The following is a 19,600-nucleotide window of genomic DNA, read 5'->3' as shown; positions in this document are numbered from 1 at the left end:
TGTGAAGGAAATGGAAAAGGCAAACCACAAACAACAACCATTTTAGCTAATTCTCTACAATCTTTTTCTTTACTATATGTGCGGTGTGTGCTTCGGCTAGCCGGGTTAGTCATATTTAATACACTTTGAACCATATTAGAACCTCCAACTCCCATAGAATTTCTAGGTATGGGTATTCCATTTCTATTAGCCCTTTCTATATCATCTAGGCGAGCAAATTCTTTATTACACTTTCTCAAATGTGTTCTTAGTCGTCTCGTTCTCCCTTGTGTACCCGTAGTTACATGTTTCATGATCAATTTACATTTCGTGCAAGTAACAATAGTTTTTTCCTCATTTTGTACCAAAAATTTCCATACTAAAGATCTTTTAACATGTACACCGGTCTTTGAAAAAGTAGGTAAAGAGGGGACTTTATCTTGTTCCAGTAATTCGGTAGCCGGACTAGTAGGGGTAGGGGTCTCATCATTTTTTTCATTTATTTCTACTTCCTCATCTAATTCTTCCTCAAAATTAGTAAAACATCTATTTAAAGTTTCATGATCTACTTCATTTTCGGAATTAAATTCAATAGGTCATGAGTCTCGTGTAAAACAAGTTTCATCAACATGAGTATAATCATTAATATTAATTCTAAATCTAGGAAGAGGCAAATTTTTAGAATTAGAACTACTTCCTCCTCCTCTATTATTTTTTCTATCCGACATTGGTCTTTTACCACTATATTTTTCCAAATTCATGTTCAAGTTTAAAATAATTAATATTATGAAAAACAAACAAAGATAATATAACAAAAAAAATAACTTAATTAATAAACAAATAAAAAATTAAAGTTGGAACGAATGTACCGAATGTCTACGTAAAAGTAGACGTATAACCAAAACCGGAATTGAGAGATGCCAATTGAAGCTTCCGATTTACTTTAAATAAATCTCCAAAATTCGAACTCCAAGTCAATATAACAAAATAATAATTATGAATTTATGAGAGATTGAAAATTAAGAGATTTTATAAGATATTAATGAAATAGTTTGTGAATTTGTGATTTAAACGAAAAAATATGGATATATTTATAGTGTTAAGAGGTAGAGAGGGGTGGGGGGCTGTTTGGATCCGTTTTAGGCCCTAGCCCAACGGCTCTATAACGTTCAACTTTTTTTAAAAAAAATTAAAAATAAAATTGACCGTTGAACTGGACCGGAACCGGTTCTTACCGGACCGGAACCGGTTCTTACCGAACCGGATCAACCGAATAAAAATATGGGTTCCGTTTCGGTACCGGTTCCGGTACCTATAAGACCGGTTCCTTATCGGTTCAACCGATACCAGACTTACCGGTACGGGAACCGGACCGGACCGGACAAAAACCGGTCCAATTGCCAGCCTTAGCCTATGCATCTGGATGTAGCTGGTTTCTTTGTATTCCCTGAAGGAAAAACGATTAGTGACGAGCCCGCAATAATCTAGATAATTTCCTTTTCTGTTTGTTTATATTAGTTGGTGTGTTTATGCTTTTCTAATATCTGTAAATAAATAATGTTTGTATAATATCTATGTTTAATAGTAATATTTTACTTTGTTTATAACTGCTTTTGAAGAAAATATGAATATGCCCCAAACTTCGTTTGGATCAATGATCAATCATGAAGATATTTGTGTAATTGATAGTGGAAAGACGCACGCCATATTCAAAGATGAGAAATACTTCTCTTACTTGCTTAGAAGAAAAGCAAATGTTACTACAATTTCTGGTAAATCAAACTTAATAGAAGGCTCTAGAAGAGCAACTATATTTCTGCCTAAGGGGACAAAACTTGTTATAGAAGATGCATTGTTCTCCTCTAAATTCCCAAGAAACCTGTTAAGTTTTAAAGATATTCGCCGAAATGGATATCATGTTGAGACAATAAATGAAATGAATGTCGAATACCTTGGTATTACCAAGATTGTCTCAGACCAGAAGTATGTATTGGAGAAATTATCAACTTTATCTTCTGGCTTATATTATGCAAAATAAGTACAGTTGAAGCACATTCTATCGTAAACCAGAAGTTTACTGACTTAAAAACTTTTGTGTTTTGGCATGACCGAATAGGTCATCCTGGATCAATAATGATGAGACGAATCATTGAAAACTCAAATGGACATTCATTAAAGAACCTGAAGATTCTTACGAGTGATGAATTACCATGTGCTGCTTGTTGTCAGGGAAAATTGATTACTAGGCCATCACCAATGAAGGTTAACATTAAATCCCCTCAATTTTTAAGAGCGTATACATGGGGATATCTGTGGACCTATTCACCCATCTAGTGGGTTGTTTAGATATTTTATGGTCCTAATAGATGCATTTTCAAGATGGTCTCATGTGTGCCTCTTATCATCTCGTAACCTGGCGTTTGCAAAATTATTGGCACAAATAATAAGATTAAGGGCGCAATTTCCAGATTATCCCATTAAGGCAATTCGCCTTGATAATGCTGGAGAATTCACATCCCAAGCTTTTAATGATTATTGCTTATCAATAGGGATAAAAGTTGAACATCCTGTAGCTCATGTTCATACTCAAAATGGCATCGCTGAGTCATTTATTAAGCGCTTACAATTGATAGTGTAACATCTCGCACCTAGAAAGGACTATAAAGGGTTTCAAATATGAAAATACTTATTTTTTTGGAAAGAATAAGGAAATCTGGAAATTCTGTCTAAGTTAAGAAAGTGAGTTTTGGCCATTTTCAAACGGCCATAACTCCTAGTTCAGGAGGAGTTAAGAGCACCTCTTGATATGATTGGAAAGCCCTTGGATAGATATTTCCAACGCCGCTGAGTTTGCACGATTTCAACATTGTATGAGTGAGTTTTGCCTTTCGGAAGTTGGGTTGTTGGATTGAGAAAAGTCCCAATCCGGATTTAGGGAAGGGCAAAGTAGTATTTTCTCTAATTTATTTCCTAATTCGTTTTTAGGGGTTTATTAGGGTAAAAACAGAACCTAAATCAGTTTTGGAGAATTAAAGAACGCTTAGGGCTTGGAGAAAAAAGAAAGGAAGAAAGAAAGGGAGAAAAGCTAAAATTTCGCAAAGAACGTCAAGCGTTTAGAGTGGAATTCGTCGGGGGTGATCCCTATTAAGGTATGTGAGATTTCTTTCGTGTTGGGTTAGTTCACCCACACACTAACTTGTTTTAATTCAGCGAAATTGGAGTTGTTTGAATGTTAAGAAAGTGAAGTTCTTGAAGAACATTGTTGAATTCTTGTTGGTTGAATTGTTAATGCTTGGGGGTTGATTTGATTCATGTTTCAGGGCTGTTTTTCGAGTTAGATTGATGGTGTATTGAGGGTACAATTGATCCTAAGTGTTTGGGGAAAGAACTAGGGAAGATTGGAGAGTTTAGAGATGAAAAACAAAGAAGAAAATCGGGGATTTTCTGGGCAAGGACTTAGGGCGTCGCGCCTGCCAGGGCGCCACAAAAGTTCCTCTGAACTTTGGCCTCTGGCGCGTCGCGCCATCCAGAGTCCTCTGAAGTTTGAGGGCTGGCACCCCGGGCCTCTCAGAGTGTCAGGGACTCCAGGTCTCCCCATTCGTTTCCCACCTTTTCGTACTTGTTCTTAAGAGATGTACCTATGTTTTCTAGTTGTTTCCAACACTCAAAGGTACATCTAAACATCATGAAATCATCCATAAACATGAGATCATGAACCTTGAATCCATAATCCAATTCAAGGAAAGTTAAGAGCAAAGTCAAAGAAGTTAAGAGTCAAAGTCTAGAAGTTAAGAAGCAAGTCAAAGCCAAGTTTCTTAAAGTTTTCAAGATTCTTTAACAAACGTTTTAACTTTGTTTTAAGGCTCAAGTTTCAAGTTAAGCAAAAAGTAAAGAGTTGAGTTCATTTCTCAAAAATCTATAAGGGGACTAAGTATTCCCAAAGAGTTTATAAATGTTTTCACATTTGAGCAAGAAAGGGAACATCGATTCCAAGAGAGCTTGTCAGCTAAGTTTTGAGTAATTATCTCAATTCAAAGAAAGAGTTTTGATTTTACAAACATATGAGCTAAGTATATTTTGGGAGTAGTATTGAGCACCGATATGGGGATGCGAGTTCATATTAACTTAAGTCTCCATAAACCATGTACCCATCATGGGTAGTAAAGGATCATACTTTTTAGATGACTCCTTAAGATGCTTTTAGCATAGACTAGTGGATTCACTAAGTTAAGTGTTCTATATTACGGCAAAATATAGGATAGTTATGCAGCGTGGGCAAGACGTTGTATCACCACTTAGGCTTATAGTGGTGGTTGTCGGTTAGATAATATCCCACAAAAGATATATTACTTTTATATACAAGTAAAGTTGAGTTTGTTATTGCTTTATCTTTAACGAACTAAGTTGTTTACACTGTTTTACAAGTTTTATATATATTGCATGTGTCTTATTGCTTTATATTGAGTTCAGTTATTCATGAGTTAAACAGAGCCAAGGTAAGTGTTTCAGTGTACTCCTTTCAAGCTTAAGTTGTTATTTAGCATTCCAACTCGCATACTCGTACATTCAATGTACTGATGCCAGTTGGCCTGCATCTTATCATGATGCAGACGCAGGTAACCAAGATCAGCATTCAGCGCGCCGTTGATCCAGTTGAGCATTCCAGAGTCAGTGGTGAGCCTCCTTGCATTCTGGAGGACTCTTTTATTTCGCTTTCCTAGTTTTCTTTATTAGGATGTTGTGGGGTCTATCCCAACATCCATCTCAGTATTATAGAGGCTTCATAGACAGTTAGACAGTTAGGTTTTGAGTCTCTCAGCTATGTATTTGCAGATACTTTGTTTTGAGACATAAGTTGCCATTTTGGCTAAGATGTTATCATTTAAACTATTACTTGAGTTTATTTGTTGAGTTAAGTCTTCTGTTGAGTTAAGTAAGCCAGACCAAGGGTTCGCTTGGGGCCAGCAATGGTCTTCGAGTGCCGGCCACGTCCAGGGTGTAGGCTCAGGGCGTGACAAACTTGGTATCAGAGCACAGAGTTCAAGAGTCCTAGGGAGTCTATGAAGCCGTGTCTGTAGAGTCCTAGTTATCGGTGTGAAGTGCGCCACATCTATAATTAGGAGGCTGCAACATTTAGGAAATTCTTCACTTCCTTCATACCCATTTCGTGCGTTAGAGTTTATCTCTAAAAGTTTTCCTTTAATTCGTGCTTGTGCGTGTTTCAGATAACCATGCCTCCACGAAGAGCAGCACGAGGTCGTCCAGATAGGAGAAACGTTGAACCATAAGAGCAAGGGGTACCTAATGCACCCAACGTGTAACCTCAAGGCAAGGTCACTAATGCCGAATTTCGTGAGGCTATCCGAATGCTGAGCCAAGTTGTGACTAACCAGGTTAGGCAGCCCAGAGGTCCAAGGCAAGATGAGGCTGACACTTCGAGGATTCGCGAAATCTAGAGGATAAATCCTCCTAGTTTCACTGGTTCGAGCACTATTGAGGATCCAGAGAACTTCATTGAGGAGTTGAAAAACGTATTCGATGTGATGCATGTTGCTGACACTGAGAGAGTTGAACTAGATGCATATTAACTGAAGGATATTGCTAGAACATGGTTCGATCAGTGGAAAGGGGGTCGACCTGAGAATGCACCACCTACTAGTTGGGCTAGTTTCGAAGAAGCCTTCTTGGGGAGTTTCTTTCCCCGAGAACTGAAGGAGGCTAAGGTACGAGAATTTCTTACACTGAAACAGGATTCCTTGAGTGTGCATGAGTATGGATTGAAGTTCACCCAGTTGTCCTGCTATGCTCCAGAAATGGTTAAGAACATAAGGAGCAGAATGAGCTTGTTTATTGCTGGCTTGGGTCGTCTGTAAAGCAAAGAGGGCAGGGCAGCGATGTTGATAGGTGATATGGACATATCAAGGTTGATGGTTTATGTGCAGCAGGTTGAGGAAGAGAAGCTTCGAGACATGGAAGAGTTCAGAGACAGGGAATGAGTCTGGGCAGCAGAAAGGCAATGAGAATTGTTCGTCCTTTCAGCAGAAGCAAAAGGGGCCTGCTCCATTATCTTCTAGTACACCTGCACCTCAAAACAAAGGCGAATATTATGGTCAGAATACGCAGAACTTCAGATCTAAACCAGCGCAGTCCCAGGGTAGTGTGGCATAAGGAGGTAGTTGGGCTTCTGCATGTGCTAAGTGTAGGAGAACCCACTCAGGTAAGTATCGTGATGGCTTGACAGGTTGTTTTAAGTGTGGACAAGAGGGACACTTCTTGAAAGAGTGTCCTAAAAATAAGCAAGGTAGTGAAAATTCGGGCAATAGAGCCCAGTCTTCATCAGTTGCTCCACCAGACAGGGCTGCACCTAAAGGAGCTACTTCTGGTACTGGCGGAGGAGCAAACTGCCTCTATGCAATCACCAGTCGCCAAGAGCAAGAGAACTCTCCAGATGTTGTCACGGGTATGATCAAAGTCTTTGCTTTTGATGTTTATGCTTTGCTAGACCCAGGAGCAAGTTTATCTTTTGTGACCCCTTATGTTGTAAATAAATTTGATGCTATCCCTGAGAAAATTTGTGAATCTTTCTGTGTTTCCACACCTGTCGGGGAGTCTATTCTAGCTGAGCGAGTTTATCGTGATTGTGTCATCTCCATCAATCACAAAGACACCATGGCTGACTTAATTGAACTAGACATGGTAGATTTTGATGTCATTCTAGGTATGAACTGGTTTCATGCCTGTTATGCCTCAATAGATTGTAGAACTCGAGTTGTCAAGTTTCAGATTCCAAATAAGCCAGTCATAGAGTGGAGTAGTAGCTCAGTTGTGCCTAAGGGTCGTTTCATTTCGTACCTTAAGGCGAGAAAATTAGTTTCAAGGGTTGTATCTATCACTTAGTCCGAGTTAATGACTCAAGTGTTGAGGTACCTCCCATTCAGTCAGTCCCTATAGTAAAAGAGTTTCCAGAAGTCTTCCCTGATGATCTACCCGGAGTCCGTCCTGAGAAAGAAATAGACTTCGGCATAGACATCATTCCAAATACTCGTCCTATCTCTATTCCGCCATACAGAATGGCACCAGCAGAGTTGAAAGAGTTGAAAGAGCAGTTGAAAGATCTATTAGATAAGAGTTTCATTCGACCAAGTGTCTCACCGTGGGGCGCTCCGGTCTTGTTTGTGAGAAAAAAGGATGGTTCCCGTAGGATGTGTATATATTACTGTCAATTAAATAAGGTTACCATCAAGAATAAGTATCCTCTTCCAAGGATAGATGATTTATTTGATCAACTTTAGGGTGCCACCTGTTTTTCGAAAATTGATCTCAGATCAGGCTACCATCATTTGAAAGTTAGGGAATGTGACATTCCAAAGACAGCATTCAGGACTAGATATGGTCATTATGAATTCTTGGTCATGTCCTTTGGTTTGACCAATGCACCAGCAACGTTCATGGATCTTATGAACATAGTCTTCAAACCTTATTTAGATATGTTTGTCATCGTCTTCATTGATGACATACTAATCTATTCAAGGAATGAAGAAGATCATGCTAGTCATCTCAGAATAGTTCTTCAGACCTTGAAGGATAAGGAGTTGTATGCCAAGTTCTCTAAGTATGAATTTTGGCTTGAGTCTGTGGCATTCTTAGGCCATATTATGTCAAGAGAAGGAATTAGAGTTGATACTCAGAAAATTGAAGCAATACAGGATTGGCCTAGACCTACATTGGTCTTGGTCATATTCTTGGGTTTGGCTGGCTATTATAGGAGATTTGTTGAGGGTTTCTCGTCCATTTCGTCTCCTTTGACAAAGTTGACTCAGAAAATAGTGAAGTTTCAATGGTCTGAAGCTTGTGAGAAAAGTTTTCAGGAATTGAAGAATAGGTTGATTAGTGCCCTAGTTTTGACCTTACCAGAGGGTACTCAAGGTTTTGTGGTGTATTGTGATGCATCTGGCTGCTATAGTATTTGCTTTGCTTACTCAAGCTAATGCAGAATGGCAAAGTCATAGCTTATGCTTCCAGACAGTTGAAAGTTCATGAGAAGAACTACCCAACCCATGACTTAGAGTTGGCTGCTATAGTATTTGCTTTGAAGATATGGCATCACTATTTGTATGGTGTTCATGTTGATGTATTCACTGATCACAAGAGCTTACAATATGTGTTTACTCAAAAAGAGCTCAATCTCAGGCAGAGGAGGTGGTTGGAATTACTCAAGGATTACGACATGAGTATTCTTTACCACCCAGGTAAGGGTAATGTGGTTGTTGATGCTTTAGGCAAGTTATCTATGGGTAGTACCACCCATGTTGAGGAAGAAAAAAGGGAGTTAGCCAAAGATGTGCACAAACTTGCACGCCTGGGAGTCAGACTTATGGATTCCACAAAAGGAGGAATAGTGTTGACGAACGAGGCAGAATCATCACTAGTGTCAGAAGTGAAGGAAAAGCAAGACCAAGACCCCATTTTGCTTGACTTGAAGGCAAATTTTCAAAAGCAAAGAGTATTAGGTTTTGAACAAGGGGGAGATGGTGTGTTGAAATACCAAGGTAGATTGTGTGTACCAATGGTGGATGAACTCCAAGAGAAAATCATGGAGGAAGCTCATAGCTCCAGATACTCCATCCATCCGGGTTCTACGAAAATGTACCGTGATTTGAGGGAAGTATATTGTGGAATGGTATGAAGAAAGACATTGCTGAATTTGTTGCTAAGTGTCCAAATTGCCAACAAGTGAAAGTAGAGCATCAAAAACCTGGTAGTTTGGCTCAAAATATAGAACTTCCAGAATGGAAGTGGGAGATGATTAATATGGACTTCATCACAGGGTTACCAAGGTCTCGCATGCAACATGATTCTATTTGGGTGATTGTTGACAGAATGACAAAATCAGCCCACTTTTTGCCGGTGAAGACTACCAACTAAGCAGAAGATTATGCTAAGTTGTATATTCAGGAGGTGGTAAGACTTCATGGAGTTCCAGTCTCCATTATCTCAGATAGAGGTGCACAATTCTGGAAATCTTTTCAGAAAGGTTTGGGGTCAAAGGTGAACTTGAGCACTGACTTTCATCCTCAGACAGATGGACAAGCTAGCAGAGCATACTATTCAGACATTAGAAGATATGTTGAGAGCTTGTGTGACTGATTTCAAAGGTAATTGGGATGATCACCTACCTCTCATTGAATTCTCTTACAACAACAGTTATCATTCTAGCATCCAGAGGGCTCCATATGAAGCTCTTTATGGGATAAGAGGCAGATCTCTTATTGGATGGTTTGAAGTTGGGGAAGCAGGGTTGATAGGACCAGATTTAGTTCACCAAGCCATAGAGAAGGTGAAGGTGATTCAGGAGAGGTTGAAAACGGCACAGAGTCGTCAAAAATCCTACACAGATGTTAGGAGAAGGCCACTAGAGTTCAAAGTAGATGATTGGGTGTATTTGAAGGTTTCACCCATGAAGGGTATGATGAGGTTTGGTAAGAAAGGAAAACTTAGTCCCCGGTATATTGGACCTTATCGCATAGTAAAAAGGATTGGCAATGTAGCTTATGAGTTGGAGCTACCACAAGAGTTAGCAGCGGTGCATCCGATATTTCACATCTCTATGTTGAAGAAATGCATGGGAGACCCTTCATTGATAGTGCAAACTGAAAATGTTGAGATTAAGGATAATTTATCTTATGAGGAGATTCCAGTTCAGATTTTAGATCACCAAGTTCGCAAGTTGAGAACAAAAGAAGTTGCATCAGTCAAAGTCCTTTGGAGGAACCAATTTGTTGAAGAAGCTACTTGGAAAGCTGAAGAGGATATGAAGATGAGATATCCACATCTCTTTGAATCCGGAGAAAATTTAGATCAAGGTACAAATCCTCTTCTTGGTACTAGCGCATGTTGTTACTTGGTTTTGCTTGTTGAGTGTTGAACTTGATGTTGCTACACTTAGCTTAGTGAAATAAAGCTCATTTGAGGACGAATGTTCCCAAGGGGGGGATATTGTAACATCTCGCACCTAGAAACGACTATAAAGGGTTTAAAATATGAAAATACTGATTTTTTTTGGAAAGAATAAGCAAATCTGGAAATTTTGTCTAAGTTAAGAAAGTGAGTTTTGGCCATTTTCAAACGGCCATAACTCCTAGCTCAGGAGAAGTTAGGAGCACCTCTTGATATGGTTGGAAAGCCCTTGGATAGATCTTTCCAACGCCGCTGAGTTTGTGCGATTTCAACATTGTATGAGTGAGTTATGCCTTTCGGAAGTTGGGTTGTTGGATTGAGGAAAGTCCCAATCCGGATTTAGGGAAGGGCAAAGTAGTCTTTTCTCTAATTTATTTCCTAATTCGTTTTTAGGGGTTTATTAGGGTAAAAACAGAACCTAAATCAATTTTGGAGAATTAAAGAACACTTAGGGCTTGGAGAAAAGAGAAAGGAAGAAAGAAAGAGAGAAAAGCTAAAATTTCGCCAAGAACGTCAAGCGTTTAGAGTGGAATTCATCGGGGGTGATACCTATTAAGGTATGTGAGATTTCTTTCGTGTTGGGTTAGTTCACCCACACACTAACTTGTTTTAATTCAGCGAAATTGGAGTTGTTTGAATGTTAAGAAAGTGAAGTTCTTGAAGAACATTGTTGAATTCTTGTTGGTTGAATTGCTAATGCTTGGAGGTTGATTTGATTCATGTTTCGGGGCTGTTTTTCGAGTTAGATTGATGGTGTATTGAGGGTACAATTGATCCTAAGTGTTTGGGGAAAGAACTAGGGAAGATTGGAAGGTTTAGAGATGAAAACGAAGAAGAAAATCGGGGATTTTCTGTGCAAGGGCTTGGGGCGTCGCGCCTGCCAGGCGCCACAAAAGTTCCTCTGAACTTTGGCCTCTGGCGCGTCGCGCCATCCAGAGTCCTCTGAAGTTTGAGGGCTGGCGCCCCGCGCCTCTCAGAGCGCCAGGGACGCCAGTTCTCCCCATTCGTTTCCCACCTTTTCGTACTTGTTCCTAAGCGATGTACCTATGTTTTCTAGTTGAATCACACTAGATACACTCTAGATACACGTATTTGTATGTATCTAGTGTGATTTGCATGTATCTGGAATACCAAGTACATAGGAAAGTGGCGAGCGAGATGTTTCATCCAAGGTAAAAGAAATGAAAAATTATATTATATGGTTTTTATATTGTGGCCTATGGGCTAACAAAAAGGGTTCTTCCTATAATAACATAAAGAAACTTCAAGCACAAAAACAATGATGTCATTAGAAAATATTAACATCACAAACTTCTTGGATACTTGTAAGCAAAAATCATATATATTGCAATTATGGGTTCTATCTTCTTCACGTGAAATATTTCCCCTTGAATCGTCCAATACTTATTAAATCATGTTACTTGTGTCTAAATTTATGATACTTTCTATTTAATTGATCTAAGAATAGTAATATTTTCTTTTATATTTTATTTTTAATAAGATAACTTATCGCTTTGGAATATTTTATGACTTTTTAAAAATCATGTATTTTAGTTTTTTTTTTTAACTTCATGCTCAATCAAACACCTTCAAATAAATTGGGACAAAGAAAATATTTCTGTAAAAAATTGTAATGATCTATCCCGGTGTTTTGAGTATTAGAACTATTTTTCCTTAAATAGGCCTTCTTAATAGTATGTAGTTATGACTTATGGAGACGAATAACACGATTTTTAATAAATTCTTGAACAAAAAAAGTATTCCAAAAAAAAAAGGGGTTGATAAAAGAAAAAGTAAAACCTATATAAAAAAAAATATGGTAGAAAAGAAAAATATTAGCAACAAAAATCAAAAGGATAGCCCAATAAGTCAAAGAAACAATTGTGTAGTAATACAATTTGAAGAATAATACAGTACTATAATAATAATGATAATGAGAAGTACAAGAGGGAGCATATAGGATGTTCTAAAGCTAGAATTGCTCTCCCATAGGAAAGAGAAAATCGCCCGATTATCGACTAACACTCTATTCTAATTCTTATCTTTCATACTTTTCTATCTAGGATCATGCCTTTGGTGAGGTCATGTCTTTGGTGAGCTGGAGATGAGTCATGTGCAATCACCTTTGTCAGTCTACATCTACCTCTCTTTAAACCTATCACTGTCAACCTCTCGCACCTATTCATTAGTGTATATGTCTCCCCTCTTTAGATGTTTGAATCATCTCAGTCTCACTTCCCGCAACTTTTTAACCATTGAGGTTACTCTCACCTTACCCCCTTTATATCTTCTTTTTCCGGGACTCCATCTTATATCTCCTAAGATTTCAACATATCCATCGATTTAAGCATCTTCATCTCCCCTATAATACTCATCTTTTGAATGTGTGAATTCTTAACTGATCAATACTATGTCCTATACAATATAATCGATCGAACAACTACTCTATAAAATTTACCTTTAAACCTCGATAACACCTTCTTAACATATTATACACCTGATACAAGCCTCCGCTTATTCACCCAATTTAAAATCCTTAACAATCTTCCCATTCCTTTTAATTATTTACTGAAAATACTTAAAATTTCCTTTCATAAATATAACGTGTGTATTAATCCTTACTTTCACATTCGCCTAATATGATACGTCACTAAACTTGCATATGTATTAACACCCCTACATAGAAGGGAAGGACAATAAATGCAAAACAAGGTAGTCGTCGTTTATGACTTCACCATTTGTTTCCTACTTCCCTTTGAAGGCCCAAGGAAAAGGACAATAGGTTCCCACCATTATTTCCGAAAAAATGATGTCTAATGCAGTTAGTAGGTCAAGTCTTTCTCTTGTTGTGTACCTCAAACATCATCACAATTTTAGGCGAAGGGTGATTCAGTATACATTTTATATCGGAGAATTATATGGCGTATAGATGTTAACTACTAATAGTACTAGCTAATATAAATGTATGTGTAGTTTTGCATGTCCTTAACATAATCAAAAAAGAAAATTTACGCATATTTCATCATATTCCTGGCTTTGCCTCTATTCATACATGTAAGTATCGACGACGGAAATTTAAAACATATGAATTTGTTACTATTTTTGAAAATAGTATTTCTACCTCTATAAAGTAAGGGTAAGATTTGTTATACTCTATTTTCTCTATATCTTACCTAAGAGATTATATTGGGTATGTCGTTGTCGATTTTGTCACTATTAATATGTTTTACATGTTCTGTTTATTACTACCAAACACCAGGAAAAAAAAGTAAAAATGTTAATTTATTATGTAAAAAATGTGTTTCTTTGTTCGAAACACATCTTAAGGGATGGTTGGAACGCGAAATGAGATAATTAAAAATATTTCATGAGATTATTTTATTGCACCTTCTACATGAGATAATAATTCATTATTTTTTAGTATAAATATAAGTTAAAAAAATTAAAATTAGCTAATACCTCAAATTAAATATGAAATAAATTGAATTATAAATTATATTCTAAAATTATTATCTTTATCCCACTGTAGACGATCTAAATAAATAAATAAAAAGAGCAGCAAAACCATATGAGGAGGTGCAACATGAGAATATACACTAGTTCACCGCGTCGCTTTACACCTCGTTTGGATGGTTGTTGTCCGTTGTATTGTATTGTAAGTTTAAATACAATATTTATTTTGATTATTATCTTAAATTTTATTGTATTGTATATTTAAATTCATCGTTAGATAACAACGAAAATATCTATTTTATTTATCAATTGGTCTGATGTGATCACATTACCTTCATATTTTCTTCTCATTTTATCTTTACTTATTATTTAATAATTTTATTTTTCATTTACTTTACCTTTTCATAGTAGCTTTATTCATATAATCATTTTATCTTATAAATTTATCATTCAAATTACAACATTATATAGTGACAGAGAACAATATAATCAATAATATATTCAAATATTATATTTATTACAATATAATACGATACATTGTGAAATAACACTTAACAAAAAGTTCGTAAAGGTGAAGTCCCCATTTTATGTTCTTTCTCTTTGCTCATGTTTCCTCGTCCTTTTCTTGCTAAATCTCTCTTCATTCATAAACCCCCCTTTATTTTGCCCCCTTTTTTGTTTACGTTAGTTGAGATTTGGGAGGATGAACACTCAATTCTCATTTTTCCCCCTATTTTTACATTAATATTTTTGTTTTTCAAATCTTAGAGATACTTTTAGAGAGAACCAAAATCATGGTTAGCTATCACGTTGTTAATAAGAAGCAATTTTCAGTGATTTTTGTAAAATTTTCTGTATGTTTTCTGTTGATGGGTCTTGCTTATCGTATCTTCTCCTCCACCTCTATACAATTTTCTCCTCTTGAGTTTTTTCACAAAGGTTTTCTACCGGAAAACACATTGCCGCCGGCGCTGGAATCTGGTAATCTTACGGCGAAGGTGATGGACCAAAGTTCACGAAATGGTTTGTTCATTAATCTTAAATACCACCAAAAAAGTTTGATTTGGGTTTTGTTGTAATCGTGCCACGATTATATTTCTTTTGAGCTGAATGTTTATCGGAAATAGAAATAAATATAGAAATAGCCTTTGTAGCTTACAAAGTTAGGGGTAAGGTCTATTCTCACGAAACCCCACTTGTGAGATTATACTATCGATTTGTTCTTGTTATTGTTATAGATATCTTGTGAGTCGATGATCTTACAAAGAACAATCTTTCAGAGGCGTATCCAAGGGGGGTCACCGGGTTCACGTGAACCCATGCTCCCCCTCTGAGATCGTGTATAGTAGTCTGTATTTTTTTAAAATGATTGAAATATAGATGTGTGAATTCACACTCGGAGTATCATATAATGCGACGATGACTAGATGCACCTTTCTACGTGAGGTTAAAAATTTGAATTATAATTTATCTTGTTTTATTTTTCTTTCTAAAATTAGATAACATCTCTAAGTGGTTATTGATAGCACTTTTGGCATTTTAACTAATTCATATATATATATATATATATATATATATATATAAGAATTAATTTCGGACCTATAATATTAAAATTTTAACGTTTTCTTTTATAATAATAACCTAAATTTTGTAGCTGATAGGATTCATTTGATCCTTCACAGGATATATTTTCATATTGGATTGAAGATATATTCGCTGACAGTGTGAAGAATTTGTATACTATAAGTGTGATTTAACTGATTATAGCAGGTTTCTATTACAATCTTTAACAGGTTACTATGCTAGGATGCTATGAATAGTTATTGACTTGATAGTGTCTATATTTTTGCAGGAAAATGTGATTTATATATAGGAGATTGGGTACCAGATACCACTGGTCCATTTTACACTAATCACACTTGCTATTCCATTGAAGCTCATCAAAATTGTATGAGAAATGGGAGGCCTGATACTGGCTATCTTTACTGGAGATGGAAGCCAAGAGATTGTGAGCTACCTAAGTTCAATCCCAAGAGGTTTCTTGATATGACGCGACACAAATCATTAGCCTTCATTGGTGATTCAATTATGCGCAAGCATGTGCAGTCATTGCTCTGTATTCTCTCTCAGGTACATTTCTAGCTTCGACCATCAGAATGACACAGTTGTACTTGAACTAGCTGCTATACTTTTACTTGTGTGGCGATTTTTCTGTTTTTTTTAGTCTATTTCTAGTTTGGGGTGAGTTTGTACTCTGTAGTGAGTTCTTGATTGCATAGGTTTTATGTGTACTAGAAGCGGTTGTGCTGTGTGTGGGTTGTGGGGTGGACAGCAAGGGAAGCTCAAAGAGAAGCTAAACACGTTCTTGATTGATCCATTGGTTAATTGGTCGATCCAAAAAAATTCACATAACTAGAGCTTTGAAAGTGAACTCAAGAAAGTAAACCAGACTAGATGAAATGAATCCATCAGGATGATCTCAAGCTAGATGAGAAGGAAGCTAACCCTCAAAGAAAAGGGTTATGCACAATTTAGACTGTTTTGTGTCTAAATGATGACGTCGTTAATAGAACAAGAAAGTGTCGTATGAGATAGAAGAAGGGTGGTGCTGACTTTGCAGCCATAGCTATTTTGGCTCTTTTAGGAGGACATCAAATAGACTGCTTTCCTTTACTTTGAGACACAACCAAACCCTCATTGTGCGTCACAAGGAAATTGATTGCTTTCCTAGTGCCCCAAGCGCCCGATCACATTGTTTATACTTATAAAAGTATGCAAGATATTTTGTTTCCTATTAAGTTCTCTTAATTTTCTTTAACTTTTAATATATTATCTACATTTTTGTGTTTTTATGCTATTTTATTAAAGTAAAAATTGAAACACTAAAGATTCATGGAACTTATACCCCATATCTCGAGGCTTGCACCTCGCCTTCATACTAAAACAAGTGAATGAAATACCTCCTACCCCAATTCTAAAACGCTATTCTTTCCTTTACAGCTTTTGTTCCGCTTAAGTCATTCTTCAAATGATGGTAAAGTCCAAAATTTGCTAGCTGGTGGAACTGTCATCGTCATGGTTTAGATGTTCTCCTTGAACTGCTTATTAACATCAATAATTGCTCTTAAATGGGTCAATATACATCTCAAAAAGGAAAAAAACAAGATTTTTGTCGCTATTAATTGTACATGCTAAAATTTGTTGGACAGTCTTGTTTCATAAGTTGGTGGTTGTGTCTCTCAGATCATAAATTCGGGGCTTTCTTAGGAGATAAGCAAACCATCTCATATTTGGTTATTGGCTCTCACTGCTTTTGTAAGTAATGACATTTCAAGTTGTTCATCAGTTAACAACCATCTTTCATACCAAACTAGTCCAACCATTCTAAATACTGCTCAAAATTTCATTGTTCCATCAGATGTCCTTTGACCGAGAAAGCCGAGGAGTTTTTGTTATTATTCTGAGTAATCTACACTTAATTCATTTACACTGATGTGATAATATAGTTTTGTGACTTAATGTGACAAACAATATTTTGTGACCATACGTGAAATTGACTCGAAAAGGTGAATTGCTATGACACTTCTTTGGTTTTAGAGAAGATTGTAATTCCATGTTGCTGATAAATCGAGTAGCTCTCTAACCCACAGAAGCAACTGCTATTTTCAGAAGTTGTTCTTTGCTTTCTTATTGTGTTGAAATTTTTGGACTATTCACGTTCTAGTTAAGCAACAGTATCTGGATTCATGTTTAAGACGTCGTGCAGGAGGAAAAAGGTGTAGAGGTTTACCATGACAAGCAATACAAAAGCAGAAGATGGTATTTTCCAGTTCATGACTTAACTCTTTCAGTTGTCTGGTCACCTTTTCTTGTAAAAGCCACTATATTTTAAGATGACAATGGAGTTTCAACGGATATAATCAAGCTCCATCTTGATAAACTTGACGATGTTTGGACTCAACAGTTTGACAATTTTGATTTTGTAGTTATTGCTGGAGGGAAATGGTACTTGAAAACTGCAGTTTACTATGAGAACAGTAAGATTGTTGGTTGCCACAACTGCAAAGGTAAGAACATAACTGAGGTGGGATTTGAATATGCATATCACAAAGCACTGAACTCGATTCTGAAACACATCACAAGATCGAAGCACAAGACATTTACTTTCTTTAGGACCACAACACCAGATCATTTCGAGAATGGTGAATGGAACAATGGAGGTTATTGTAATAGAACAGGACCCTTCAAAAAAGGTGAGATAGACATGAGAGACATCAATGAGGCAATGCGTAAAATTGAGTTGGATGAATTTGAGAGAGCATTGAGAATAAGTTCAGAAGTTGGGTTGACAGTAAAACTATTAGACACTACTTTCCTTTCGCTGCTTCGGCCAGACAGTCACCCAGGAGTCTACAGACAATACCAGCCATTTGCTGGAGGAAACAGACACAGAAAAGTTCAAAATGATTGTCTACATTGGTGCTTGCCTGGTCCAATAGACTCTTGGAATGATCTAATGATGGAAACTTTGGTCAGCAGTTGATAATATAACAGTTTTGTTCCATGTAAATATCGACGGTCCCCCAACCTGGCTCGAGTTGCCTTGATACTCGTTTGGCCTGGACACCACGGTTATACATATACGGCCCCTCATGGCTGCACATAAATTAGAGTCGACTCAATAAATCATCGCTACTTCATGTATAACGTCCCCTCTTCTCTTTTGAGATTTTTGAAAATATATTGTATACTGCAAAGTTCCCTTTTTATTTCAGGGTTCATGAAGAATGAAATATATTACAGTTGATAATTTACCATATTCTTTTTTTTTTCTTTCAGTTTGCAAACATTTTAGCCTTGTTTGTACTAATAAATTCTCAAAAGATCAAAACAGCAGGGAACAACAGACCTACAGGCAGTTATTGCAACCTCCTCATACACATCATTTCTTAATATTTTTTTAAGACTCTAGTATATATAATTTAATTTATATAGATTTCATACACAAAGTGTACCACAAATATCTCAAATCATATTTTGAGAGAAAATCACGCGTAGAAAACTAGATGTATGTATATTATTGTAACGATCCTCAAGGTTGTTTTGTGATTTTCATGTTTTTTTTCTTGTTTGACCCTCTTCATAGCGTTGGTTAAGTATTTATGACTTGCTGAAATGGGCAACATGATTTTTAAGGTGGTTGGATATTTATTATCAAATACAATTGTATCAAGTACTATATTTATTCCTTGTGTGTTCACTAAGTATGTGAGTGTATCTTCAACTGACTATAAATTTATATCACTGTAATTAATTTTATTTTGTCCTTGATATACATTTATGTCATGTGGTTTGTACTCTTTTAGAATACAATTGATACAATACTATATCTCTCTCTTGTTCAAGCATATTGAGAGTCTAAATATGAAATCAAAGAGAAAAAGAGGAAGAAGTTGTCTTCTTTGAGAAAAATATTTTATATATTGTTTCTAATCTGTTTCTGATTTTATTTTCTCTACTGGTTTTAATTTTCTAGTTTTGAAATACTCTTTAAACTTTGTTGTTTCTTATCAAGTTCTTCAAAGTTTTTGTTCTAAGTATCGTAGGAATATAGGATGAACAACATTATTAGTAATATCCCATTTGAACTCTCAGGTCCTTTGTTTCTTATTGAATTTTAATTCAAGTGAGAGATAAAGAAGGAGGAAACGATACAGAGAGTAGAAAGGAGAGCGAGAGGAGAAATTTGTTATAAAACTTTAAAATATAATTATACAATTTAATTCTTTTGAATTATAGTAATAGTCTATAATAAATACATAAAACATGATCGCTTTATTATGTAATTTTTCCATTTATTTTTAGCAACTTATTTGGCGAGTTGTAGACTCCATAAATTTCTTCCAAGTTGACCATTAATGTAGGCGCCTGCAATATTACTCAACTCTAATTTTCTTTATGTTTTTATTTTTTAGCATCACATAAATAAACTATATGAACTCCCACTCGTTTTGTGTAATATTATAACGTACGATAGAAAATAGTATAACCATTGATTTTAATATTAATGATGATCTCCAAGACTTGATGAATAAATGAAGTTATGATCAAAATATGAGAGTATTCCTCATCAATGTCTTCCAGTCGATCATAATAGAATAAATACATGATTTGCAAAACAAACTAATAGATAGCATGTCCTTATCAGTAT

General features: G+C 36.2%; 1 pseudogene; it reads left to right on the top strand.

The window, feature by feature from the left end:
• Positions 1-1,609: 1,609 nt before the first annotated feature.
• Positions 1,610-17,932, top strand: LOC125810140 (protein trichome birefringence-like 24; annotated as a pseudogene).
• The last annotated feature ends 1,668 nt before the right edge of the window (positions 17,933-19,600 follow it).

The sequence above is a fragment of the Solanum verrucosum genome, unplaced genomic scaffold (assembly GCF_900185275.1).
Source record: "Solanum verrucosum unplaced genomic scaffold, falcon-dt-bn FXZP01000281.1, whole genome shotgun sequence".
Taxonomy (NCBI): Eukaryota; Viridiplantae; Streptophyta; class Magnoliopsida; order Solanales; family Solanaceae; genus Solanum; species Solanum verrucosum.
Note: the sequence above shows the minus strand (reverse complement) of the source record. Positions and strands in the feature narration are given on the sequence as shown.